A 27,721-nucleotide genomic window follows, 5' to 3' on the forward strand; every position below is an offset into this window, starting at 1 on the left:
TCATAGCTGGTGCATCTCCAAAAAATGCTTCACAAAGGCTGCCAGCTTCTGGACATCTTCGATGGTGACAGCGTTATGCAGAGAGGCCCGAATGCCTCCCACGGACCCAGAAGAACCACCGATGCAGCCGTTAAGAGCAGGAGCACCGGGTTGAGCATCACGACGACCCTCCTTCCCGTCAACAGCTCCTGCGAGGGTCGCAGCACCTGACACCACCGTGTCCAACCTCCCACCTGAAAGCCAACGCAGGTGGCCAGGAGCATCACACATCTCAGTCATTAGAAAATTCCTTCCTAACGCTCACAGGTAACCTAGGTTAGCTCAAGTCTTCGATGAGCCTGCCGTGCAGGGGGCAGGGAGCGGGCAGCTATTCTCATGCGTGAGAACATACATCTTCCATGGGGCTTACAGAATTAACTACTCTCTCTGATGTTCAGGGGAGCAACAGTGTCTGTTCTTACACTGAACAGGCTTGTGCCAGCTGCACCAGAGATGGGATGGCACCCTTTGTGCTGTCAGAGCAGAGATTTTCAAAGGTAATTCTGACCAAAGCTCCTAGAAAGTGTGGCCCCCCCATGCTCTCGGCCATGGAACTGTATTAAGGGGTCTGTAAGCAGCAGCAGGAGAACCCCCGTAACAAATGGTCTTTCCCAACGAGTTACAGTACCTGCTACTCCAGGATGGGCAGCCTCCTACATGTGTTTCCTTCAGCGTCTGAAAACTAAACCAGTTCTCTGACAAGCTTCTGGATGGGAGGTGTACTCACCAACTATGCCCTTTCAGGGAGATCATATTGAGTTCAAGAGCTTTGTCGAGAAATCTTTTTTCTAAAGAATCATCTCGTTTGGTGTTGCCAATGCGGAATGGAATATTCATCTTGCTTCTATTCTGGGGCACCACTGGACATCTGGAAAACATGTTTTTTGTTCCAGCTTTTTTTCTGTAATGTGCAACTGCCATTAACAAAGCGACAGAAAAGTTTAAAAAACCATTTTTCAGATGCAAACAAGAGATTAAAAAACAGATCTGTGCCAAGACATTTATAATTTACATAGGGAGACCATTCTTGCATATGGAACAGTGAGCTAACAGTCTCTTATTCGACTCATACTTAATTTCCAAGAGCCTCAGTTTCCTCATCTGAATATTGGGAATAATAATAATATCTCCATTTCATACTAGTTATGACAATTCAATGCTACAACATATATGAAGCTTCCAACCCATGGCAGTCACACAGCAATGTGAATGACCCTTTCTCTACAAGGCTGCAGAGAAAAACAATAAGTTGGTCCGCATAGTGGCTGTAAAATTTAAAAATAATGAGCAGCAGCTTTCAAAGCACTTAAAACACTGTAATGTCCCGAGCTGTGTGACCTTGAACAGGTGACTCAATCTCTCTGTTGTGCCTCTCTGATGTGAGGACTAAATGGCCACAAATTCTCTGCAGCCCTCCCAGCAAGAGGTGGGGCCTAGTGCTCCACACCTTTTGAATCTGGGCTGGCCTTGCGGACTCGCCTTGACCAAGAGACTGCAACAGGAGTGATGCTGTGCAACTTCCAAGCTGAGGCCTCAAGGGGCGTGCAGCTCCTCTACCTGCCCTCTGAAAATATCACTGCCATGTAAGCAAGCCCGAGCTAGCCTGCTGGAAGTAACAGGCCCAGCCCACAGCCAGCACCAGCTGCCAGACAGATGACGGGGGGTGGGGGGCATTTAGACTCTAGGTGGATCACCAGATGACTTTGGTTGAATAAGTGATCTCAGATGAGACCAGCAGCAGAAACCACCCCACTAAGCCCAGCCCCACCTGCTGACTGAAAACAATCCTGAGCACAAGAAATGGCTGTGGTTTTCAGTCACTGTCTTGAAGTGTTCTGTGATGCAAAAGTAGATAACTGATAGAATTTAGAACAGTGTCTGGAACACATTCAATGCTATGTATGTATCTATTGAAGCCAATAAATCTGTCTCTTTATTCTCCACACCTTGGAAAGGCTTCATACAGACTCTCAAAAATGAATGGGTCACGTTTCACCTAGGGTATGTTTGTATTGGACTTCAGATTCTCATTTGGAAAGTCAGCAAGCCAAAATTATCTTCCACTGACAACCAAAGGAGACAAACAGAAGAAGAGCTGGCATGCTATTCTGGATTACAGGGAAAATATGTAATAACTCTCTCCATTTTCTCAAACACATCCTGTCATTCTTCCACTTCTACAGGGTGGATTCATTAAAAATAAACAAGACAGAAAAGCAGTGTGAGGAAGCCCCCATTCAAAGCTATGCTCACCCCTCACGGCACACACATAATTCCTGTGAAAGTTAATAAGAGTCAAGTGCACGGCGACAGACAGAAGATACGCAAGCAGGGAAACCAACTATCTGCTAATAGGCTTTGAGCCGGAATTCTGGGCCCCCCGTTGCACAGCTAGTAGGTATCCGGGTTGACATTTACATTAAAAATGTAGGTCCACCCTCTTTGATATTCTGCTGCCTCAGGCTCCCCAGGTGACAGTCCAATGATAGAGCTGGAGCAGCTAAAAGGACACGTGATTTAAGGGGAAAACATATTACAAGGGGGAAGAATTAGGAACCTGCATTTACAAAGAATCTGTTTTTACAGTCATCCCCCACACATTTACCCATCCTACTGTGAACGTAGGTGGTACCATGACAGCAACAATGTCATAACAACTAGAAATTGAAGATTAACCTTGCACGGTACCCGAGAGCGTCCCTGGTGTGGGGCTGAGGGAAGAAAACGATGAGGGGAATCAGCTGCTTGCAACCTGGCAAAACGGCTGTGGAGGGAATTCAAAGGCCACACGACAAGCGCTGTGGAAGCACAGAGCTGAGCAAGTAACTCTGTCACACAGAAGGCTGAAGGTTTCAGAGGAAGGGAGGTGGGAGGGGCAGGACAGGGGGAGACGAAGGAAGGGCATCTGGCAGAGAGCTGTCTCTGCCAAGGCACTGGGGACCCCAGCAAGTTCTCTGCAGCACCTGGGGTGCTGGGTGCCTGGCTGGGGGCAGGACTGCAGACCGCAGAGGGCCCTGCAGACACGCTCTCCTGGGAACTGGATCGATCGGATCAACGAGGAGCATGCAGGTCTGCACAACAAGGAGCTCTGTGTTTTCGAAAAAGCACTATGCCCGACATAGGGGCTGGAGTTGGGGACCCTGGGGGAGAGGCCTGCTAGAAAGCTCCCACAAAGAACTTCTAGGTCCACAGAATCAGGGCTCCTGACCAAGACAGGGACGCTGGGGAGTTTCAAGCATGGGCAGTAAATGCAAATGTCAATAGGGACCCAAGGTTCATAGAAATGAGTATAACAGGCCCAACACGACAGACTCAGCACAAACTCCCTATGTTACCTGTTAACTGTGAGGGCCCTTTCTTTACTCCCACAGAGAAACAGACTCTCCCTTTTACTTAAAACATATGGCCCTCCCAGTGTGTTTTTCCCACTTTCAGAGACACGGGGATTATGAAATAAGACACCTGCAGTTAAGTCATCATCCCATTTTCCACTAAGGGGTCCAATTGTGTGTATTAAACCCTGTGAGCCACACGGAGCACTGCCGTGGGCTGTGCTGGGCCACCGATCCTAGGTGTTATCACCAAATCCCAGAGCGGGGGCAGGGCCTGCGGCCTGAATGAGTTGGGGGCAGGGAGAAGGTGCCAGGCTGACAGAGCGCCAGCACGGGGCCGGCTGGGCGTGGAAGCAGCGGGTAATCCTGGGACTGTAAAGCTTCCAGGACAGAGTCTGAGCAGCGCTGCCCAGGGAGTCTATGATGGAAGCTGATGAGGATGGTTGTGACCGAAAAAGCAGTACCACAGTCAGTCACAGAAATTTAGGAAATCCTGAATTAACAGGGCTACAAGGGTTTCTTGACTCAACTTCCTAGAGCGTCTCAAGAGCTCTGGTGAATCGTGAACTCCCAAGAGGATAATTCATATAGGAACACAGTTTTCCCCAAATGCATGTGGCTGAAAAACCCACTGCATCTCTGGGATGAGTATTCTAGAATGCCCACTGAGAAACCCCGGGACTTCCCAAGGTACCAGAGGGGTGTGTGTGAGGGGAAAGGCTTCACCTCAGCAGGAAACAGCAGCTCACAAAGGTGGTGAGGGTTTAGAGGGCGCAAGAAAACCGCAGGCGGTTGGCAAGGGATGACAAGACGCTCCTTTCAGTGGTGTCTGCTGCAAAAGACAAACCAGAAACAAGAAAGTGTGTGAAGAGTGCATCCTGAGGTGAGAGAAGCCCACAAAAGAGTCACCAGGCCTCTCCTGACTGCCTAATTTTTTACATAAAAAATTAAGTCTAAATTTGCACACGATTAGGAAAACTAGACTAAAAATACAAAGATCTATTCCCTTCCATTGAGGTGGTTGCCATTAACAGTCTTTTGTGCATTTTCAGGATCAGATACACAAATGTGTACACATGTATATATGCGTGTTTCAATATGTACATATATACATATATAGTATTTACAAATACAAACACTGTGGGTTTCTAAGTGGAATAATAGACATGTCCTTTTCTACACCTGCTCTTTTCCCTTTGGACCTGATGACGTATCAGGCCATCTTCCCAGTCTGCTCACAGGCCTTCCCCGAGCTCCACACACACGTTCCTCCCTACCACGGATGGATCCTCATTTCCTTCATCAGACCCCTCCCGAAGGACATCCAGGTTGTCGCTAGAGTTTCCCCATTACGTAAGTCTCCCACATCGGACTTGCGGGTGCCTGTTTGATGCACGCTCTGTGCAAGGCAGAGTACTGGCAGAGGGCAGGTGCCTAGAAGTAAAAGTCTTTGGTCAAAGAGCAAGAGAGTTTTGAACTTTGATGGATGCTGCAAGCCTCGCTCCAAATTTGAACACATTTGTTATACTTAACATACTCAAAGTGTGTTTGGTCCCTTGTCTACACCAGATGTTATCAGTCTTTAGAATTTCTGCCCATCAGAGGGGAAGAAAATCCCATGGTTTTAACCTGCATTTCCTAAAGAAGTTGGCCCCTCTTCATCTGTCTAGTAGCCAGCTGTGTTTCTTCTGAGTTGTTTGCTCATACAGTTAGAAACCACCCCCTGCCTTTATAAAATTTGGTTATCCTTTTTCATTTATTGGTGGGTTCTTCTCTGTATCAACAGTCACCTTTATATGTTAATACACTACCAAACTTTTGTGTCTGTCATTTTGTTTTGTTTATGTCTTGAACTGTAGAAAAGTTTTAAATTTTCATGTAATTAAATATCTTTCAGTTTATGGCCTCTGAGTTTTATGGCTTCCTTAGGAAGGCTTCTGTACTCCCTACAGTTACACAGAAATTCTCTCCTGTATTGTGTATTTGCTTCTTGCATTTAGCTGCATTTGCATCTTTTCGACTGACTAGAATTTGTGTATGCTGTGATGCCAATATCTAATTTCTGTTTAAATGAATTAGCAATGCTTCATTCAGTCAATTAGACAAAAAGTCAAGTTAGACTTTAAAATTGTCTAAGTTAAAATACAATTCTCAAGTAAACAGGGACCAGTTTCTGGAGTTTTCCACCTATCTGTCTTTCCCTCTGCCAGTGCCAGTGGCTTTATATGTTGATGGATCATATGTTAACATTATATTTTATTAATGTTAACATGTATGTTTAAAATATTTCATCTATCCTTTTGCACTGACTTTTTCAGGTGAACACTGAACTGACTTCTAGATATTTACTAATTTTTGTGACTATTATGAATCGGATCTTTCCTTGTTTTCTATTGTTATTTCTGGCTTACGTTAAAGTAACTGACTTTTACATATTTAGACACAACTGATCACAATTCTGAACATGATCATTTCTAGTTTTTCCACTGATTCGTATATTTGGAAAAAAAAAACCATCATTATCATCTGTGATTTTTGTTGTTTCTTTAGTAAATAAAGCCTCTGGAACCAGCCCCCGCCAACTCTCCGCATGTTCTTATCCTGCCTGATCCACTTCCCCGCTGTACCTGACCCTAATCTGCCTGTGCTGCTGTACAACACTGTCTGTTCACAGGGCTCTGATGACAAGAAAAGCTATTCATATCTGTAAAGCGCCAAGGGCTCTGCCTGCTTTATTTTATTTTGGGGTTGTCACTAGGCACATCACATGCTTCCCTCTCTTTCCCAAGGCCTGCACCCCACGTGAAAGGGAGAAAAGGTGACCTCATATCTGGATATGGATTTTGTCACTTCACGAGCTTTATCATAGTAAAATTAATATCTAATACATATTAAACACTATGTGTCAGGAACCTCCTAGGTGCATTCCATAAGAACCACAAATAATACTGACAGCTAACCATTCAGGAAATAATTAAACGTTGAGGCATAACAATTAAGGCTGTTTTAATTTTAGCCCACCGGACATATAAGGGGTATAAGTTCTAGTACCATTAAAAAAAAAGAAAGAGTTGCCAATTCTAAGAGTAGCTTTTCCTTTTCGACCACTTCCCAAAATTATAGTTCTCTTTTTCTGTCTAGCAGCTTTGGATGGTTCCTTCACCGATGGAGAACTTATCCATTGGTACTGAGAGAGAAATGATAAATATGCCATTTAAGTTACAGGTAATTGAGGAGGGTTTGATCTTCACTGCAAATTAAGATATTTTAAGTTAATAAAAGGTCTTCAATCTGCATTTCTGGGAAGCTAAATTAAAGCATCACACACCATTTTCAAAAACAGAAAAGCCATTTCATTTGAATAAAAACTTAGTTTTAAGATGGCAGATCCACCAGCCGTGGTGCACTAAAGACCACCTAGAGGGGTGGGTTAGGGAGGGTGGGAGGGAGGGTGACACAAGAGGGAAGAGATATGGGAACATATGTATATGTATAACTGATTCACTTTGTTGTAAAGGAGAAACGAACACACTATTGTAAAACAGTTATACTCAAATAAAGATGTTATTAAAAATAAAAAAAAATAAAAACATAAGATGGCAGAAAGTACCTTGATAATTTTCTTTTAAGAAGGAAAGAAAAACAAGCCATTAAAGAGAAATTCTTGGGCTCCCCTGGTGGCACAGTGGTTGAGAGTCCGCCTGCCAATGCACGGGACACAGGCTCGTGCCCCAGTCCGGGAAGATCCCACATGCCACGGAGCAGCTAGGCCCGTGGCCCATGGCCACTGAGCCTGCGCGTCCAGAGCCGGTGCTCTGCAATGGGAGAGGCCACAACAGTGAGAGGCCAGCGTATCGCAAAAAATAAAATAAAATAAAATAAAACCAACAAAGAGAAATTCTTCTGAGAGAATTAAAACATGTTATATAGCTCTGACTTGGCACTCCTTCCATTTTGCAGACCTTTTTTCATAACTGCTTTCATCACAGAATGATTTAAAGTCAAATAAATTGAAATTAGAGTAATTATTTCCCAATGAGTGGCTATTTCCATTTAAAACCAAAAGCCAACTAATTATTGCTTTTCCCATAAAATTAAATATGAAATCTACATTATGCACTTGTACACTTATTTCCTCCTTTGTGTATGCTAGTTTCTTCCTCAGAAACCTAAGATGACATACTGCAGACTGCCCACAGTGGGTAAGATTTTGGCAGCAGCAAAGGTCAACTTTAAACATTTTGCATCTAAAGTGGCTTTGGATACCTTTGGATAGAAAGTAGAGTCTGAGCACTGTCCAGACACTTAGATACCTAAAGGGCATCTAAGAGAGCAAACCAAAGTTCTGATATTCCCGCAAAAGCTGCTCCTCCCATCGGCCCCCTTCTTCTAAGTGATACCACCCAGTTGCACACATAATCATCAATGACTTGTCTCCGTGTTACTATTTCCTTCATACCCCACATCCAATCTATCGGCAAGCCTTGTTAGCTATACCCTCAAAACACAACCTGAATTCAAGCGCTTTTCACTTGCTCCAAACTTTCAACCGAAGCTAAGCCAGAAACATCTCTTATTTGGACCACTGTGATAGTCTCCCAACTGGTCTCCCTGTTTCTCTTCTTTATCCCCCCAAGTCCATTCTCTCTACCAGCTGACCTTATTCAGATACTATTTGGATCATGCCTTTTTCCAGTTAAATACCCACTACTCATTTAGAATAATCCAAATCTGTACTCTGGCCTTCGAGACGTTATAAGATCAGACCCCTGGCTAGCACCCTGACCTCATGTCATACCACACTCTACTTCACTCAGTCCGCTGGCCATGTCGGCCTCCTTGCTTCTCCTGAAATACTCCACCCACCTACATGTCTGCACACTCACGGCCTCCTTGTCCTGGAATGTGCTTACACCGGATCTTCCGTGGCTTGCTCCTCTCTTCATTCAGGTCTCCATGCAAATGCCACTTGTACAGTGACGCTGTCCCCTAACAAACCTATCCAATGGAGTCCTACCCGCCCCCCCTCACTCTCCTTACATTAAGATATTTCTGCACTTCCTACTATCTCAAATTATGTTACTTATCTGTTTATTCATTGCCATCTGAACTCCTTCACTAGGATGTAAGCTCCATGAGGGCAAGACTTTTGTCTGTCTGGTTCACTGCTTTAGCCCTAGTGCCTAAACCTGTATCTGGCACACAGAAGATATTAAAAAAAATTACCTGTGAATCTGACAAATGAATAAAGTACTCCTTGCAAGAATTCAGAGGTTGCACAGGAAAGAAATAATGCTCTTGGTGGAAGCAGGCTTAGTATCTAGGGTCACTTCTATTCAGAGTAGAGATAAGAATTTACAAGTATAATTCACTTTAATTACAACATAATCTGCTAAAAACATAAGGGAAGTGCAACACTAGAAAAGTACAGTTGAAACTTGAACAACATGGGTTTGTACCTCACGGGTCCATTGACACATGGATGTTTTTTTCAATAAATATGTACTATCGTCCTTCACGATCCAAGGTTGGTTGAATCCACAGATGCGGAACCACTGACTATAAACTTCTACCCAGATTTTCAACTGCGTAGGGGTCGGCACCCCTAACCCCATGTTGTTCAAGGGCCAACTGTATATGATGAGGAAAGTTGAACACAGTAAGTTTTAAAAACTGTCAATACGTGAACAAATTCTTTTTGTTTTGCTATGTGTTAATCAATTTTAAAAAGTGACCACATACCAACCGGTGGATTTTTTCTTATTACCAGAACGAGCAGAGTTCTGTTGGTTTCAAGGGCCTTTAGTAAAGCCTTTGCTCCTTCACTGGTGAGGCCACAGTGCTGCAGGTCAAGTGCTTTTGATGAAAGACAAAAGGTCACTTGCTAACTCTACAGATTTAACATATAGACAACTCTCAGTTTCTCACGTGTGGAAGAGTCCTGCACAACACAAGTCATGGCAGGCTTGTAATTTGGGGTATGGAAAAACAACAGAAACCTATACGCACACACATAATGCATAATCCAATTTAAAAACCTCTTCTTGGATGTGCAATGATAACCCTGGCTTTAGTACCAATAAATCACCCAACATAGTTTACAATTACAGAACTGTATAACTGTATACAGAAGAAGAACTGTATATAACCTATGAGCAAAAAGCATCACAAAATGAATCTCAGTTCATAATTAGCAAGGGCGGCAGTGGCATGTAAACCTCACGAGCAAAAACTGGTGGAGGTCAGAGATGCACGCCATTCTTTGGATCATGATCTTCAGCTCTAAATCACACTTGAAACTACTTAAAAGGAGAAAACAAAATAGAAGAAATGTAATAAGTGTTAGTTTCAGAGCAAAAAAGACAAGTCTAAGAGGATACAAATAATAACAAATTCAAACAATGTGTGAACAGACAATACATACTAAAAACCTATCATGAAAGCATGATGGGGCTTCCCTGGTGGCGCAGCGGTTGAGAATCCGCCTGCCGATGCAGGGGACACGGGTTCGTGCCCCGGTCTGGGAAGATCCCACATGCCGCGGAGCGGCTGGGCCCGTGAGCCATGGCCACTGAGCCTGCGCGTCCGGAGCCTGTGCTCCGCAACGGGAGAGGCCACAACAGTGAGAGGCCTGCGTACCACAAAAAAAATAAAAAAAATAATTAAAGCATGATGGTCAAGAACTCTCTCCATAAAAAGTCAGACAAAACCCAGATAAACTGATCATGAATTCCAGTCGTTCTGGGGCTGAACAAACTACTCATTTAAACCAAAGGGATCATCACCAAAGCACAGGTATTTAAAACTATTCCATGAAAGGAAACTATGGTGAGTCTTTTTTTAAGTGTTGTGCGGACCATCACGTTAAAGTAACTGGAGTCTTTCAACACCCCCATGACACACAGAAATAGCAAGTCAGACATACGGATCTGACAGGATATGATACAAGCCTTACAAGCTCTCACTACAGAAGAATGGACACACGCTCTAATTAACCAAATAGCCAGATTAATACAAACAGCCAGTAAACCTCACCAGTAAATCAAATGAATACAAAATAAAACAAAATGTGGTTATTCTCCTATCAGATTAAGCCAAGATTCTGTACGAAGAGCCTTTAAATCATGTCTATACCCTTTTGATCCAACAGCTCTCTTTCTAAGAATTTAACCAAAAGAAATAGTCAGAGATATAGGTAAGGATATATATCAGAGTACTATTTGTAAGTGAGAAACTCGACAAAGCTTATATACAAGAATGGATAAGCTATGTGCACTGTGGCATACTCACATAATGGAATACTGAACAATCACAAAAAACGATGCAGGAGATGCAAATTTACTGACTTGCCAAAATGCTCATACTAAATTAACTGAAAAAAGTTATAAAATTGGGAGTAATCCTACTGGCACAGAAAATGGAGAGGTACTCACTTTTGTAGTTTTACATTTTTTTACAAGTGCTACAAGCCAGTGTTTGTGAGAGGCAGGCTTCACGTCCACTGTTGGGGTGGACTACAAACTGGCATAGCATTTCTGGATGGTAACTCGGCGATGTGTATCAAAAGTCTTACAAGTATGTCACACTCAGGTCATTCCACTTCTAGTTCCTTACTCTACAGAAGTAATCCCAATGGACACAGAGACGTATATACAACGTATTCACAATGTTTCTGACAGGGAAAAGCAAACTGTCTAAATCTAATGGCAAAGAACTGATTAAACTATTGGACATCAATAAGATGGAATACTACATGATACATCATTAAATGAAAAAAGCAGGAATATGAAATAGCAAGTATATTACAATTTTATTTTTGTTATCCCCAAGTGGACAAAATATATTCACAGAAAAAAAAAGACTGAAAGTATACACACGAAGATGAACAGTGATTATGTCTGCGTATTAAGATTATAGGTAATTGTTCTCTTGTAACTCTGCATTTTCTATAAAGAATATATGCAGGGCTTCCCTGGTGGCGCAGTGGTTGAGAATCCGCCTGCCGATTCAGGGGACACGGGTTCGTTCCCCGGTCCGGGAAGATCCCACGTGCCGCGGAGCAGCTGGGCGCATGAGCCATGGCCTCTGAGCCTGCGCGTTCGGAGCCTGTGCTCCGCAACGGGAGAGGCCACAACAGTGAGAGGCCCGCGTACCACAAAAAAAAGAAAAAAAAAGAATATATGCAACTCGTAGAGAAAGTTTATGAGCAAAATAAAACCTATCAGAAAAATAAGGCTTTAAAAAAATCCTATCACAACAGTATCATGCCAAAAGCTAAGCATATATCATATTAAAAATTCAATAGTTTCAATTTTAGAATTGACCTCCAAGCCACAAATCCTCACTAAGAGATTCCACAAAAGCACTTGCACCCAGGTCACCAATGAGCGTGTTGTAGTTCAGAGTGATGCTCCTCAAACCAGCCATACAGTCAAGATCAGATCTCCTGGAAGGAAGACTCTCAGCCCAGGTGTCTGCATGCCTTCTGGTGGTCTGATACTTCACAGATTTCACGGGATGAAATTAAGATGCTTGAATAAGGAAACAGGGTGTGCCTACTGAGTATGGCTTATTACATCAGAGATTCACTCACACACACATATCAAGCATATATGGCAGGGGAATCAAGCTGAGAAATTAAAAAGTCATTCTGGTTTACGAGTCCAGTGACCCAGATCCTAGTCCGTCACTGATTAGATGCCAGCCACTGGATGACCTGTTTCTGAACAGTTCTGTAAAGTTGGACAACTCAATGACAGTCTATGAATTATTTTCCTTAGCTTCTAAGTCAGGGAATTGGTCCTAAATTCTATGATTGCTGAGGCTCTAAATGTCATCATTCTGTCCTCCAATGGTCTCCAAACACCTGACTGGGTAGGGTAACCCATAAGAAAACTTTTTAATATGCATCTTATTTATTAACAAATTATATACACAAAGTTCTATACATATAATGTATGTACATTATACTCCACACAGATAGTTTTAAAATGATACAAAGGCAAATAGGTTCTAATATTTTCTTTTCCTAAATCCAAGGCATTATTTTATTATTATTTTAAAATATTTATTTATTTATTTGGCTGTGCCGGATCTTCAGTTGCGACATGCCAGATCTTTTAGTTGTGGCATGTGGGCTCTTAGTTACGGCATATGTGTGGGATCCAGTTCCTTGAGCAGGGATCGAACCTGGGCCCCCTGCATTGGGAGCGCAGTGTCTTAACTGTTGGACCGCTAGGGAAGTCCAAGGCATTATTTTAAAAAGTGTATTATAAAATGGATCTCACGTGCTACCTAGGGTATGCACACAGACTTTAGAGGCCTGGACTATGCACAGCAAGTTTGATGTGCCTTGGGAAAATAATGGTTTCACATTTCACCACAAGTCTTGTCTTAAAGACATTCAATTCTTTATATTCATAAAATAAATTTTGGTAATAGGGTACAGTGACTTTAAATGAAAAAAGTCTTATTACATTCTTGAAAAAATAAAGGACTCAAAGTGCCTTTGACACTCTAAGACGAAAATCATGAGTGTCATTTTTCTATTAATAATAACTTCTAAAAGCTCCAAGCAAAAATAACAGCAATCACTTACAAATTAGTGATTGCTAATAACAGCAATCAATTACAAACTATTTATACAAATTAGTTCATTTAAACCTCATAATGAGGCACAGAGGTTAAGTGATTGATTCATGGTCACTAGCTATGAAATGGAAGAAAGGGAATTGGAACCTAGGCCATTTGCCTTCGGCACCCGTGTTCTTGACTGTTTTCAATCCCAGGGGTCAATGGACTTGCCCTCTATAGGATCAAAGAATATTTCAATTTTTAAAATCTAAATTTAAACATTTCCAGCTTTGTGGGCTATACAGTTTTTGTTGCAACTACTCAACCCCACTGGCATAGGGTGAAAGTAGCCATAGCTACCATGTAAACAATGGGTGCAACTATGTTCCAAAAACACTTTCTAAACAATGGATGCGACTACGTTCCAAAAACACTTTCTCTACCAGGCGACGGGCTGGATCTGGCCCAATAGCCATACTTTGCCCATCCCTGATCTGCACCATCAAACTATTAAAAAGGCTTCGTGTCAAATTATTAAATAACTTTAGGCCTAAATACAGTCATTATAACCACTGTAAAGTTGTTAAGGCATTATTTTTAAAACTATATTTACAAATTGCTGATGTAGTGATTTTTATTAGCTTATAAACTACAGCAGCTGGTAAACACTTGATTCATTTAAGTCTTGAAGACTAGAATGGCATAATTCTTCACAGTATCACAATCAACGTTTTCAGTAAATAAAAATACATAAAAATATTATGAGGTATTATATATTAAATCTCTTATTTCTAAAATTAAGTGGACTATCTTTACTAAATGGTAGAATCCCAAACTGAAAACTGGTCATATTCTTTCAACAAAATGAAAGCTGCACTCACATGTGTCAAAAGACAAAAATTAACTGCCATCTGTATCAATATATTAATGTGCGTCAATCACATATGTTTTCATGAAAGTTCAAACATAAAAAAAATCACCTTTAAGATCTTGGCCATGTGATCTGCTCCCTGCCATGTCACATTACACCCCATGAAGTTTACTGTCTTCAGAGAGATAGAGTTCTTTACACCTTGCCAAATAACTAAAAGGGAAAAACACACACACACACACAATATACATTTGTCAATCTTGACTCATTTGCTTTTCTTGAGTCAATTGGAGGTTTATAGCCACATTCTTAAAATCATTAACTACAGTCTTCCCAAACAGGTAACTGATGAACAGATGCATTCTAAAACTTGTCAGTAACAAAGTGTTACTCCAGTTAACAGCAGCAGTTTAATTGTATTTAGATACTAAAACTGAATACACTGAATACTGCAAACTGTATTCCCAACCACTCAGTAAAATACTACATACCTTTTGAGACATAGGAAAAAAAAGAAAAACCTAAAAATCTTAAGACTCTTCCTATTTTCATTTCCAATGATACTTCCCAATCTTGATGATCAATCAGCGATTTAAATGTCAATTATAAAGCCAGTATTTTATTAGCTGCTATGCAGTATACTAGAGCCATAGAAGAGAGAGGACCTCAAACCCTCTGCTCCCTCAAATTGAAAGGCAGGCTTCCTGACCCCTCCAGACCACTACTGGACACAGGGAACACACACTAATGTTTCAGGACTCCAACTAACAGTCACCTGCTTTGTGATTACTTCCATGACACACCCCCACTAACATCACTGAGTTTGCTGCTCTTATGGGACGTGACATATATTTCCTATTTTAACACATACCACAGTGCGTTATAATCATGATTGCAGATACATGTTCTAACAATTTAAAGATCACGATGACTTTTTTGCTCTTTACATCTTGCTATTTCCCTTCCCATAATATTTCTTGAAGAGAAGCATTAAAATACAGACAAACAGGGCTTCCCTGGTGGCGCAGTGGTTGAGAATCCGCCTGCCCATGCAGGGGACACAGGTTCGTGTCCCGGTCCGGGAAGATCCCACATGCCGCGGAGCGGCTGGGCCCGTGAGCCATGGTCACTAAGCCTGCGCGTCCAGAGTCTGTGCTCCGCAATGGGAGAGGCCACAACAGTGAGAGGCCCGCGTACCGAAAAACAAAACAAAACAAACAAACAAAAAATACAGACAAACACAAAAAACAGAAAATATACAAAATGTGTGGTTTGTGGCTTAACAAGAAACTTAAGTAAAATCAGTTCTGACAGTAGCCAGCATGACAAACTTCCACGATACAAAGGAGAATGGACCAAGATTTGAGCAGGCACAGGAGACACTCCAGGCATGAACAACACCAAGAAAAGGTACACAGGAAGTAACGTGGTGTGTAGGAAATCACGAGACCAGTCTGATGAGAAGAGACTTAAACAAGACTGAAACTCAATTTCTAAACCTCCATCTCGGAGATGGCTTAAAGATGGCGGAAGAGTAAGACGCGGCGATCTCCTTCCTCCTCACAGAGACAACAGAAATACATCTACACGTGGAACTTCTCCTATAGAACACCCACTGAACACTGGCAGAAGACCTCAGACCTCCCAAAAGGCAAGAAACTCCCCACCTACCTGGGTAGGGCAAAAGAAAAAAGAATAAACAGAGACAAAGAATAGGCACGGGACCTACACCAGTGGGAGGGAGCCATGAAGGAGGAAAGATTCCCACACACTAGAAGCCCCTTTGTGGGCGGAGACTGCGGGTGGCGGAGGGGGAAGCTCCGGAGCCGCGGAGGAGAGCGCAGCCACAGGGTGCGGAGGGCAAAGCGGGGAGATTACCGCAGCAGATCGGTGCTGACGGGCACTCACCAGCCCGAGAGGCTTGTCTGCTACCCCGCCGGAGCGGGCAGGGGCTGGGAGCTGAGGCTCGGGCTTCAGTCGGATCCAAGGGAAAGGTCTGGAGTTGGCAGAGTGAAAACAGCCTGAAGGGGTTAGTGCGCCACGGCTGGCCGGGAGGGAGTCCGGTTGAAGTGTGGAGCTTCTGAAGAGGCAAGAGACCTTTTCTTCCCTCTTTGCTTCCTGGGCGCGAGGAGAGGGGATTAAGCGCCCCGCTTAAAGAAGCCCCAGAAAAGGGCGTGGAGCTGCCGAAGAAACAAGAGACTATTTCTTGCCTCTTTGCTTCCTCGGGTGTGAGGAGAGGGGATTAAGAGCACCATGTAAAGGAGCTCCAGAAACGGGCACGAGCCGCGGCTGTCAGCACGGACAGTAGAGACGGGTGTGGGACGCTAAGGTTGCTGCTCCCGCCAACAAGAGGCCTGTGTGTGAGCACAGGTCACTCTCCACACCGCCCCTCCCGGGAGCCCGTGCAGCCCGCCACTTCCGGGGTCGCGGAATCCAGGGACAGCTTCCCCAGGAGAACGCACGGCGGGCCTCGGGCCGGTGCAGCGTCACGCCGGCCTCTGACGTCACAGGCTCGCCCCGCATCTGTGCCCCTCCCTCCCCCCTGCCTGAGTGAGCCGGAGCCCCCCAATCAGCTGCTCCTTTAACCCCGTCCTGTCTGAGCAAAGGGCAGATGCCCTCGGACGACCTACACGCAGAGGCGGGGCCAAGTCCAAAGCTGAACCCCAGGAGCTGTGTGAACAAAGAGGAGAGGGGGAGGTCTCTCCCAGCAGCCTCAGAAGCAGCGGATTAAAGCTCCACAATCAACTTGAAGTGCCCTGCATCTGTGGAAAACCTGAATAGACAACGAATCATCCCAAGTTGAGGAGGTGGACTTTGGGAGCAAGATATACTATTATTTTACCCTTTTTTCTTTCTGTGAGTGTGTATGGGTGTGCTGCTGTGTGAGATTTTGTCTGTATAGCTTTGCTTTCACCATTTGTCCTAGGGTTAGACTGACCCGTTTTTCTGAGTTTTTTTAATAGAAATTTTTCTTCTTAATAATTATTTTTTATTTTAATAACTATACATTATCCTACTTTATTTTGTCTTCTCCCTTTCTTTCTTCCTTCCATCCCTCCTTCCCTTTCTTCCTTCCTTCCTCCCTTCCTTCCTTTCTTCCTTCCTCCCTTTCTTCCTCTCCTCCTTCCTTCCTTCCTTTCTTGCTTTCTTCCTTCATTATTACCTTACTTCCTTCCTCCCTTCCTTTCTTCCTTCCTCCCTTCCCTCCCTCCCTCCCTCCTTCCTTCCTTCCTTCTTTCCTTTCTATTTTTTCTCCCTTTTATTTTGAGCCATGTGGATTAAAGGCTCTTTGCGCCCCAGCCAGGCACCAGGGCTGTGTCTCTGAGGTGGGAGAACCAACTTCAGGACACTGGTCCCCAAGAGACCTCCCAGCTCCACGCAATGTCAAACGGCGAAAATCTCCCAGAGACCTCCATCTCAACACCAAGACCAAGCTTCACTCAAGGACCAGCAATGAACACTGCTGGGCACCCTATCCCCAACAAAGAGCAAGACAGGTCTACAGCCCCATCCCTTAGCAGAGAGGCTGCCTAAAATCATAATAAGGCTACCAACATCCCCAAACACACCACCAGACGTGGACCTGCCCACCAAAAAGACAAGATCCAGGCTCATTCACCAGAACAGAGCCACTAGTCCCCCCAACCAGGAAACCTACTCAACCCACTGAACCAACCTTAGCCACTGGGGACAGCCACCAAAAACAACGGGAACTATGAACCTGCAGTCTGCAAAAAGGAGACCCCAAACACAGTAAGATAAGCAAAATGAGAAGACAGAAAAACACACAGCAGATGAAGGAGCAAGATAAAAACCCACCAGTCCTAACAAATGCAGAGGAAATAGGCAGTCTACCTGAAAAAGAATTCAGAATAATGATAGTAAAAATGATTCAAAATCGTGGAAATAGAATAGACAAATTTCAAGAAACAGTTAACAAGGACCTAGATGAAATAAAGAGGAAGCAAGCAATGATGAGCAACACAATAAATGAAATGAAAAATACTCTAGATGGGATCAATAACAGAATAACTGAGGCAGAAGGACGGATAAATGACTTGGAAGATAAAATAGTGGAAATAACTACTGCATGGCAGAGTAAAGAAAAAAGAATGAAAAGAACTGAGGAGAGTCTCAGAGACCTCTGGGACAACATTAAACGCACCAACATTCGAATTATAGGGGTCCCAGAAGAAGAAGAGAGAAAGAAAGGGACTGAGAAAATATTTGAAGAGATTAGAGTTGAAAACTTCCCTAATATAGGAAAGGAAATAGTCAATCAAGTCCAGGAAGCACAGAGAGTCCCATACAGGATAAACCCAAGGATAAACATGCCAAGACACATAATAATCAAACTGTCAAAAATTAAATACAAAGAAAACATATTAAAAGCAGCAAGGGAAAAACAACAAATAACACACAAGGGAATCCCCAAAAGGTTAACTTCTGATCTTTCAGCAGAAACCCTACAAGCCAGAAGGGAGTGGCAGGACATATTTAAAGTGATGAAGGAGAAAAACCTACAAGCAAGATTACTCTACCCAGCAAGGATCTCATTCAGATTTGATGGAGAAATTAAAACCTTTACAGATAAGCAAAAGCTGAGAGAGTTCAGCACCACCAAACCAGCTCTACAACAAATGCTAAAGGAACTTCTCTAGGCAAGAAACACAAGAGAAGGGAAAGACCTACAAGAACAACCCAAAACAATTAAGTAAATGGTGATAGGAACATACATATCGATAACTACCTTAAATGTAAATGGATTAAATGCTCCCACCAAAAGACACAGACTGGATGAATGGATACAAAAACAAGACCCATATATATGCTGTCTACAAGAGACCCACTTCAAACCTAGGGACACATACAGACTGAAAGTAAGGGGATGGAAAAAAATATTCCATGCAAATGGAAATCAGAAGAAAGCTGGAGTAGCAATTCTCATATCAGACAAAATAGACTTTAAAATAAAAACTATTACAAGAGACAAAGAAGGACACTACATAATGATCAAGGGATCGATCCATGAAGAAGATATAACAATTGTAAATATTTATGCACCCAACATAGGAGCACCTCAATACATAAGGCAAATACTAACAACCTTAAAAGGGGAAATCGACACTAACACAATCATAGTAGGGGACTTTAACACCCCACTTTCACCAATGGACAGATCATCCAAACTGAAAATAAATAAGGAAACACAAGCTTTAAATGATACATTACACAAGATGGACCTAATTAATATTTATAGGACATTCCATCCAAAAACAACAGAATACACATTTCTCTCAAGTGCTCATGGAACATTCTCCAGGATAGATCATATATTCGGTCACAAATCTAGCCATGGCAAATTTAAGAAAGTTGAAATCATATCAAATATCTTTTCTGACCACAATGCTATGAGACTAGATATCAATTACAGGAAAAGATCTGTAAAAAATACAAAGACATGGAGGCTAAACAATACACTACTTAATAACGAAGTGATCACTGAAGAAATCAAAGAGGAAATCAAAAAATACTTAGAAACAAATGACAATGGAGACACGACAACCCAAAACCTATGGGATACAGCAAAAGCAGTTCTAACAGGGAAGTTTATGCAATACAATCATACCTTAAGAAAAAGGAAACATCTCGAATAAACAACCTAAGTTTGCACTAAAAGAATTAGAGAAAGAAGAACAAAAAACCCCCAAATTTAGCAGAAGGAAAAAAATCATAAAGATCAGATCAGAAATAAATGAAAAAGAAATGAAGGACACATTAGCAAAGATCAATAAAAGTAAAAGCTGGTTCTTAGAGAAGAAAAATAAAATCGATAAACCATTAGCCAGACTCATCAAGAATAAAAGGGAGAAGACTCAAATCAATAAAATTAGAAATGGAAAAGGAGATGTAACAACTGACACTGCAGAAATACAAAAGAGTATTAGAGATTACTACAAGCAACCGTATGCCAATAAAATGGACAACCTGGAAGAAATGGACAAATTCTTAGAAATGCACAACCTGCCGAGACTGAACCAGGAAGAAATAGAAAATATGAACAGACCAATCACAAGAACTGAAATTGAAATTGTAATTAAAAATCTTCCAACAAACAAAAGCCCAGGACCAGATGGCTTCACAGGCGAATTCTATCAAACATTTAGAGAAGAGCTAACACCTATCCTTCTCAAACTCTTCCAAAAGATAGCAGAGGAAGGAACACTCACAAACTCATTCTATAAGGCCACCATCACCCTGATACCAAAACCAGACAAACACGTCACAAAGAAAGAAAACTACAGGCCAATATCACTGATGAACATAGATCCAAATATCCTCAACAAAATATTAGCAAACAGAATCCAACAGCACATTAAAAGGATCATACACCATGATCAAGTGGGGTTTATTCCAGGAATGCAAGGATTCTTCAATATACGCAAATCAATCAATGTGATAGACCATATCAACAAACTGAAGGAGAAAAACCATATGATCATTTCAATAGATGCAGAGAAAGCTTCTGACAAAATTCAACACTCATTTATGATAAAAAACCCTGCAGAAAGTAGGCATAGAGGGAACTTTCCTCAACATAATAAAGGCCATATATGACAAACCCACAGTCAGCATTGTTCTCAATGGTGAAAAACTGAAACCATTTCCACTAAGATCAGGAACAAGACAAGGTTGCCCACTCTCACCACTCTTATTCAACCTAGTTTTGCAAGTTCTAGCCACAGCAATCAGAGAAGAAAAAGAAATAAAAGGAATCCAAATAGGAAAAGAAGAAGTAAAGCTGTCACTGTTTGCAGATACCATGATACTATACATAGAGAATCCTAAGGATGCTACCAGAAAACTACTAGAGCTAAACAATGAATTTGGTAAAGTTGCAGGATACAAAATTAATGCACAGAAATCTCTGGCATTCTTATACGCTAATGATGAAAAATCTGAGAGTGAAATTAAGAAAACACTCCCATTTACCATTGCAAGAAAAAGAATAAAATATCTAGGAATAAACCTACCTAAGGAGACAAAAGACTTGTATGCAGAAAACTATAAGACACTGATGAAAGAAATTAAAGATGATACAAACAGGTGGAGAAATATACCATGTTCTTGGATTGGAAGAATGAACATTGTGAAAATGACTGTACTACCCAAAGCAATCTACAGATTCAATGCAATCCGTATCAAATTACCACTGGCATTCTTTACAGAACTAGAACAAAAAATTTCACAGTTTGTATGGAAACACAAAAGACCCCGAATAGGCAAAGCAATCTTGAGAACGAAAAATGGAGCTGGAGGAATCAGGCTCCCTGACTTCAGACTAGACTACAAGGCCACAGTAATCAAGACAGTATGGTACTGCCACAAAAACAGAGATATAGATCAATGGAACAGGACAGAAAGTCCAGAGATAAACCCACACACGTATGGTCACCTTATCTTTGATAAAGGAGGGAAGGATATACAGTGGAGAAAAGACGGCCTCTTCAATAAGTGGTGCTGGGAAAACTGGACAGCTACCTGTAAAAGTATGAAATTAGAACACTCCCTAACACCACACACAAAAATAAACTCAAAATGGGTTAAAGACCTAAATGTAAGGCCAGACACTATCAAACTCTTAGAGGAAAACATAGGCAGAACACTCTATGACATAAATCACAGCAAGATCCTTTTTGACCCATCTCCTAGAGAAATGGAAATAAAAACAAAAATAAACAAATGGCACCTAATGAAACTTAAAACCTTTTGCACAGCAAAAGATACCATAAACAAGACCAAAAGACAACCCTCAGAATGGGAGAAAATATTTGCAAATGAAGCAACGGACAAAGGACTAATATCCAAAATTTATAAGCAACTCATGCAGCTCAATAACAAAAAAACAAACAACCCAATCCAAAAATGGGCAGAACTAAATAGACATTTCTCCGAAGAAGATATACAGATTGCCAACAAACACATGAAAGAATGCTCAACATCATTAATCATTAGAGAAATGCAAATCAAAACTACAATGAGATATCACCTCACTCCGGTCAGATTGGCCATCATCAAAAACTCTAGAAACAATAAATGCTGGAGAGGGTGTGGAGAAAAGGGAACACTCTTGCACTGCTGGTGGGAATGTAAATTGATACAGCCACTATGGAGAACAGTATGGAGGTTCCTTAAAAAACTACAAATACAACTACCATATGACCCCACCATCCCACTACTAGGCATATACCCTGAGAAAACCATAATTCAAAAAGAGTCATGTACCAAAATGTTCATTGCAGCTCTATTTACGATAGCCAGGACATGGAAGCAACCTAAGTTTCCATCAACAGATGAATGGATAAAGAAGATGTGACACATATATACAATGGAATATTACTCAGCCATAAAAAGAAATGAAACTGAATTATTTGTAATGAGGTGGACAGACCTGGAGTCTGTCATACAGAGTGAAGTAAGTCAGAAGGAGAAAAACAAATACCGTATGCTAACACATATATGTGGAATCTAAGAAAAAATATGTCATGGAGAGATTAGTGGTAGGACGGGAATAAAACATAGACCTACTACAGCATGGACTTGAGGATATGGGGAGGGGGAAGGGTAAGCTGTGACGATGTGAGAGAGTGGCAGGGACATATACACACTGCCAAATGTAAATTAGATAGCTGGTGGGAAGCTGCCGCATAGCACAAGGAGATCACCTCTGTGTTTTGTGACCACCTAGAGGGGTGGGATAGGGAGGGTGGGAGGGAGGGTGATGCAAGAGGGAAGAGATATGGGAACATATGTATATGTATAACTGATTCACTTTGTTGCAAAGGAAAAACTACCACACTATTGTAAAACAGTTATACTCCAATAAAGATGTTTAAAAAAAAAACTCTCCATCTCCAAGTGGACGATTCGAAGGACACGTGTGCACCAAAGTGGCCGATTTATTCAATCCCTTTAATGGGGAGAACAAGGTTAAAATTGTATTGCTATAGTTTGCCCCAAAAGCAACTATCAAATGTTGGCAGGACACAATGAAGGCTTACCTTTGTTAACATAGTTAAGTCTCTCTCTCTCACAACTAGCCCATTTAGCTCCACGTTCCTTAGCGCACCGACGCACTTACTCAGCATTTAAGAGCTTTACACAACTAGAAGGTCACATCTTTATTTCTTATCGCAGGAACATGACTTCTGTAAACTTTATTTCTGTCACAACCTAAACCAAAATTATTGTAAAATGAGTGATTTAAACCATATATTTTATCATCATTAAAAAGCATCTAAATTAAAAAGAAGCATCTGCTCTGTGCTAAGGATTGGAAATGACTCCTGTCCTTAAAGCCTTCATTAAGGAGGGAGATGTATAAACTCAAAATTCAATCACATGAGATAAAGAAACATAACCTTTATGCACAGAGGTTCCTATGGAGGCAAAAAGTTATATCTAAGTGACGGCTTCATGATAACCCTGAAGTACAATGTAGAAAGATGAGACCATGCAGAGTTGGAGTACAAAGTGCATTAACTGCTCAGGGAGCATCTGTGCAAAGACACTCAAGGCTGACACCTGCTGGGCACAGTAAATACTGCAGGTGGCGATGACTTGAAGGCCAGGGGTCCAACTGTGAGAACAGACAGAAAGGAAAATAGAGATGCTGGCCTAAACAAGCCTGGGAGAGAGCATGGACTGTGTCTCACAGGTGATGAGGACTGGGGCTACCAATGGCTGAGTAAGGGTGCCTCCGCTGATTAGAAAAAGGCACCCCACTGCTGAAGGACTGATTAGATAAAGGGAGTGATCACAAAAAGCTCCCCTTCCTCAGGGCAAAGAGCCCTATGAGGCTTGGCCGAACACAGTTCAGACTACACGCCTCTGTGCAGAGCACACGCTGGGCGGCTAGTATGCACTAACTCTGTGGGCAAGCCATTTGCAGCATTATTTTAGGCATATCTTTTTATCTTAGGATTTTACTTAACTCGAGTAGGCAGATGAACTTAGAGGAACTGAGCCCAGGGGCCGCGAAACCACCCAGGAGTTTCGGCCATAGTCTGGGCAAAATGTAATATGGATGAAGAAACAAATTTAGGAGGAGGCCAAATTTTACAAGATAGACCCACTGGATGCAAGACAAAAAGAAACTTCAGTGAAGGAACTCTGAAGAGAATGGGCTCTACAATAAATATTTCTTACAGTCAATGCAAAATATTAGGCAAAATTAAGTACAGTGGCCTTTAAGGTCCCTTCCAGATCTAATTTCTTTTGATTTCTAACTTATTACCCTGGTTAGGTAAAGTCCCTTCAGAGGTACAGAACAGTTCTTACACCTGAATGGGATGCAAAGAATAATCTGACTTCTCTTCACCAGGGGATGAATTGAACTGTCCTGGCAGCAGAGATAACAGATGCTGTGAACCCCAGATCCTAGAAAAGGGCCAGGCACACGATAAGTATTCAGATTTTTGAAAACAAATGAATAATCATGTCCTCTCCTAGATCTTCACACCCTTTCTCTGCTGGCTACTTTCTGTCAGCTTATAAACATCCTCAAATATACCCACTTAAATAACTCTCAGGCCTATATTTCTTTGGATCTTCTTGTGGATAAACTAAGTCTCTACCATGCCTTCAAACACCTGTCCTCCCAGAAAGCCCTGATCTGTACCTTGGGCCCAGACCTGTCTACCAGGCCCCTCTAAAGCACTGAAGATGAAGTAAGATCCTCACGCCACCCCAACTCCTTTCTACTGTGCTCTGTATCTCTCACAAAGATGCAGCAGTAAACTGTCACCCATGCTTGCTGCCCTCCCTGTTCTAACTGGTCACCAGACCTCACCCATTCTCTCTCAGATCTGCAAAATCCAGTCCCACCTGTTATAACTTAAGTGGGACCCTTGGATTACAATTCACCCAGCACCCCATCAACAGCCTTCCACATGGAGGTTCAAGTGAGCCTCTAAGCCAGAATTCCATTTCACTGTTCTTTGGTGTTTCCCACAGCTTTCAGCATAAACATCCAAACTTCTGACAGGACAAACAAGGCCCCTTTGTGTTGGGCCCCACTACGTTTCCAGGATCAACTCTCATTTCTTTCCCAAACCCTGCATTTCAGTCCTGTACATTAGTTTTCCCACATTTGCTTATATTTCTGAAACTTTAACACACACTGCTCTCTCCTGCCACCCCAGGAGCTTCTACATATCCTTAGAAAGGATGGCACCTCCTTCAAGAAACCTACCCTGAACTTTCCCTTCCAAGAGTCTGTGCTCTGCAATGGGGAAAGATGAGGGGGATAAATTAGGAGTTTGGCATTAACATATATACACGACTACATATAAAATAGATAATCAACAAGGACCTACTTCATAGCACAGGGAACTCTACTCCATATCCTGTAACAAACTGTATGGGAAAAAGAGTCTGAAAAGAAATAGATACATGTATAACTGAATCACTTTGCTGTACACCTGAAACTAATACAATATTGTCAATCAAGTATACTCCAATATAAAATAAAAATTAAATTAAAGAAAAAAGAGACTCTGTGCTCTGTAGCACCAGAACTCACTTCTTCCAGAGCACGGACTACTGTGATTGTGTTTACCTGCCACCCAGTAGATGGGAAGTAGAAGGGAAGATTACCTAGGGCAGAAGCATCGCCTCCAGCAGCCCTTGGTTCTGACAACTCATTCAAGTGCCAGAATACTTTACAAACATAACCTGCTTAATTAACTCTAAGAACCCACAGAAAGAGTGCTTATTAATATCATTTTACAAGTGTGGGGATTGTAGTGCAAAAGAAACCTGCCCACGCCACAGATAGCATAAGCCCTGGAATTCAAACCCTAAGCTGCCTTCACACCGGTGCTCTTTGCACTATATGATACAACTATTGAAAAAAGACTTTTTTTCCCTAAGCCCTGTTTTAATGGAAAGGAAATGGAGCTGGGATATATCCATTTCCTAATCGCTTTGGTGTGTACCAGGCAAAATCATTCAACAGACCAGGTAACATCTGTGCCACAATGAACGATGCTCCAAACTGTGCTAAGTGTTCTACATTGTACAGTCTAGAAGCATGAACACAGTGCATCCCTGTAACCGCCACAGAGACTGGGTCCTGTTAAGCCCATGCTACAGATGAGAACACTGAGACCTAGAAGCCTTAAGGCACTAGGCCGGGGTCACCGAGCTGGCAGGAGTCCTAAACCGAACGCACCGTCTAGTGCACGCACACCCGGGCACTAGGCACCAGTTCGAGTGCCCACTCTCTATCTGGTACCATCTAAAACACCAATTCGCAGCGCCCACACGAAGGCCCCTGGAAGCGGGAAGTACAAACCTGTCTCGCCAAGCCGTGGCAGTAAGAAGCTCTGGATACAGATCAGGGGCAGAGGGTGCTCAGGAGCGGCGCCCAGTCCACCCCGTGGAGGTGGTCGGCGTTAACTGCAGCAGGCCCTCCTGCAGGGAAGCGCGCAAGGCGGGCAGAGGCGATTCCTGCAGCGCACACAGGTCCTCACAGAGCGAGAAGAGGTTGGCCGCGCTGTCCCAGCGCGGCTTCACCTAGTGATCATGGCCCGAGCGCGGCCTCGGGGACGCTGGCTACGGACACGATGCCCACACCTGCCTGGGGGCCCCGACTCGCCTACCGGTCCCTCGTGCGCCCACCGCCCGGCGGCTGCAGCCCCACAGCGTGCGCAGGACCCGCGTCGCAGCCAGAAGGCATAGGGCCACGGACCCCAGCTAGGCCGGCCCCTCCATGCCGCGCTCCCGCGACCCCGCGTGGCCTACTGTTGGCGCCGACATCAACGACCTCCGCGCCGCGTGGCGGGGCTTTAAGCCAGCGTGCTCGAGGACGTCTGTCCGCTCGCCGTGCGTCCGTACGCAGCCCCGCCTCCCACGGTGACTCGGACTGAGGAGCAGGTGCGGTATTTTCGAGACTAGGGCAGCGCGAAAGGACGGAGGTGTGGAGAATTTGGGGTTTCCAAAAAGCGTTTGCTGACTCATCCACACAAAAGTGAGACCTGGTTGTATCAACGCATTTGAAAAGTAAACTCCCGGTAAGTGTCTGTGCTCGCCCCGCCCAGGAGAGAACTTGCACTCCGGGAGGGACACAGGAAAGGCTGAGTGAACGTCTGCCTGTGGTCCGTTACCTGGTGCAAGGCTGCGTGAGTTTCTGCGGCGAGCTCTTAATTTCTGTAGTTTCTGCTGACTTGAGACGGTGGTTGGCAAATGGTGACGTGTTTCCTGCATTCAGGACATGATCGTGGTTACTAATAATCACTTGGTTTTCTACTGACACCTCCACAGATAATTTACTACTGAATATCCACTTTACAGAAGAGAAACTGAGGCGTAGGAAGTGCAGTGACTGAGTAAGAGGAAGGACTGAGACAATTGGTGTTAGTAAATTAACCCTGCAAGGAGGCCCTTAGCCTGTGGCGGCTCTAGTGATGCGGCCGCCTAGGTAAACCAACCAACATCTAAGGCTGTCAACGCCTCAGGGTGACGATCACCGCTGAGGACAACCAGTCACAAACCACCAACTAGGCTTTAAAGCTATAGCAAGTCAGTCATTTCCTTGCTTTGCTTCTGCGCTTTTAAAAGAAAAATGCCTGCAGCTCCTGTGGCTGGAGAGCTCCTCACCACTTCTGCTTTGGTGATGCCTGAATTGAATCTATTTTTATGCACATAAAGTGTTAAAATTTAAAATATGCCTCAGTTTGTCTTTTAACATTGGCCGAAGAAGTTGGATTTGTGTCCAGTTTCTAGAACAGTGGTCATCCTCTGGTCAGGCCTTAGGCGTTACGTGTACAACGTTCCTCTTCTACCACCACCTTCTGGATGCCTCCACCCACTACCATCTCCTGCACATCAGATCCCCTAGATG

General features: G+C 43.0%; 2 pseudogenes; one reads left to right on the plus strand and one right to left on the minus strand.

The window, feature by feature from the left end:
- On the minus strand, window positions 1-27,695 carry LOC136794034 (centrosomal protein of 78 kDa-like; annotated as a pseudogene).
- LOC131755514 (RNA/RNP complex-1-interacting phosphatase-like) overlaps window positions 1-27,721 on the plus strand; it is a 248,669-nt pseudogene that overhangs the window by 160,971 nt on the left and 59,977 nt on the right.

This window comes from Kogia breviceps, chromosome 4, assembly GCF_026419965.1.
Source record: "Kogia breviceps isolate mKogBre1 chromosome 4, mKogBre1 haplotype 1, whole genome shotgun sequence".
In the NCBI taxonomy this organism is placed as follows: domain Eukaryota; kingdom Metazoa; phylum Chordata; class Mammalia; order Artiodactyla; family Physeteridae; genus Kogia; species Kogia breviceps.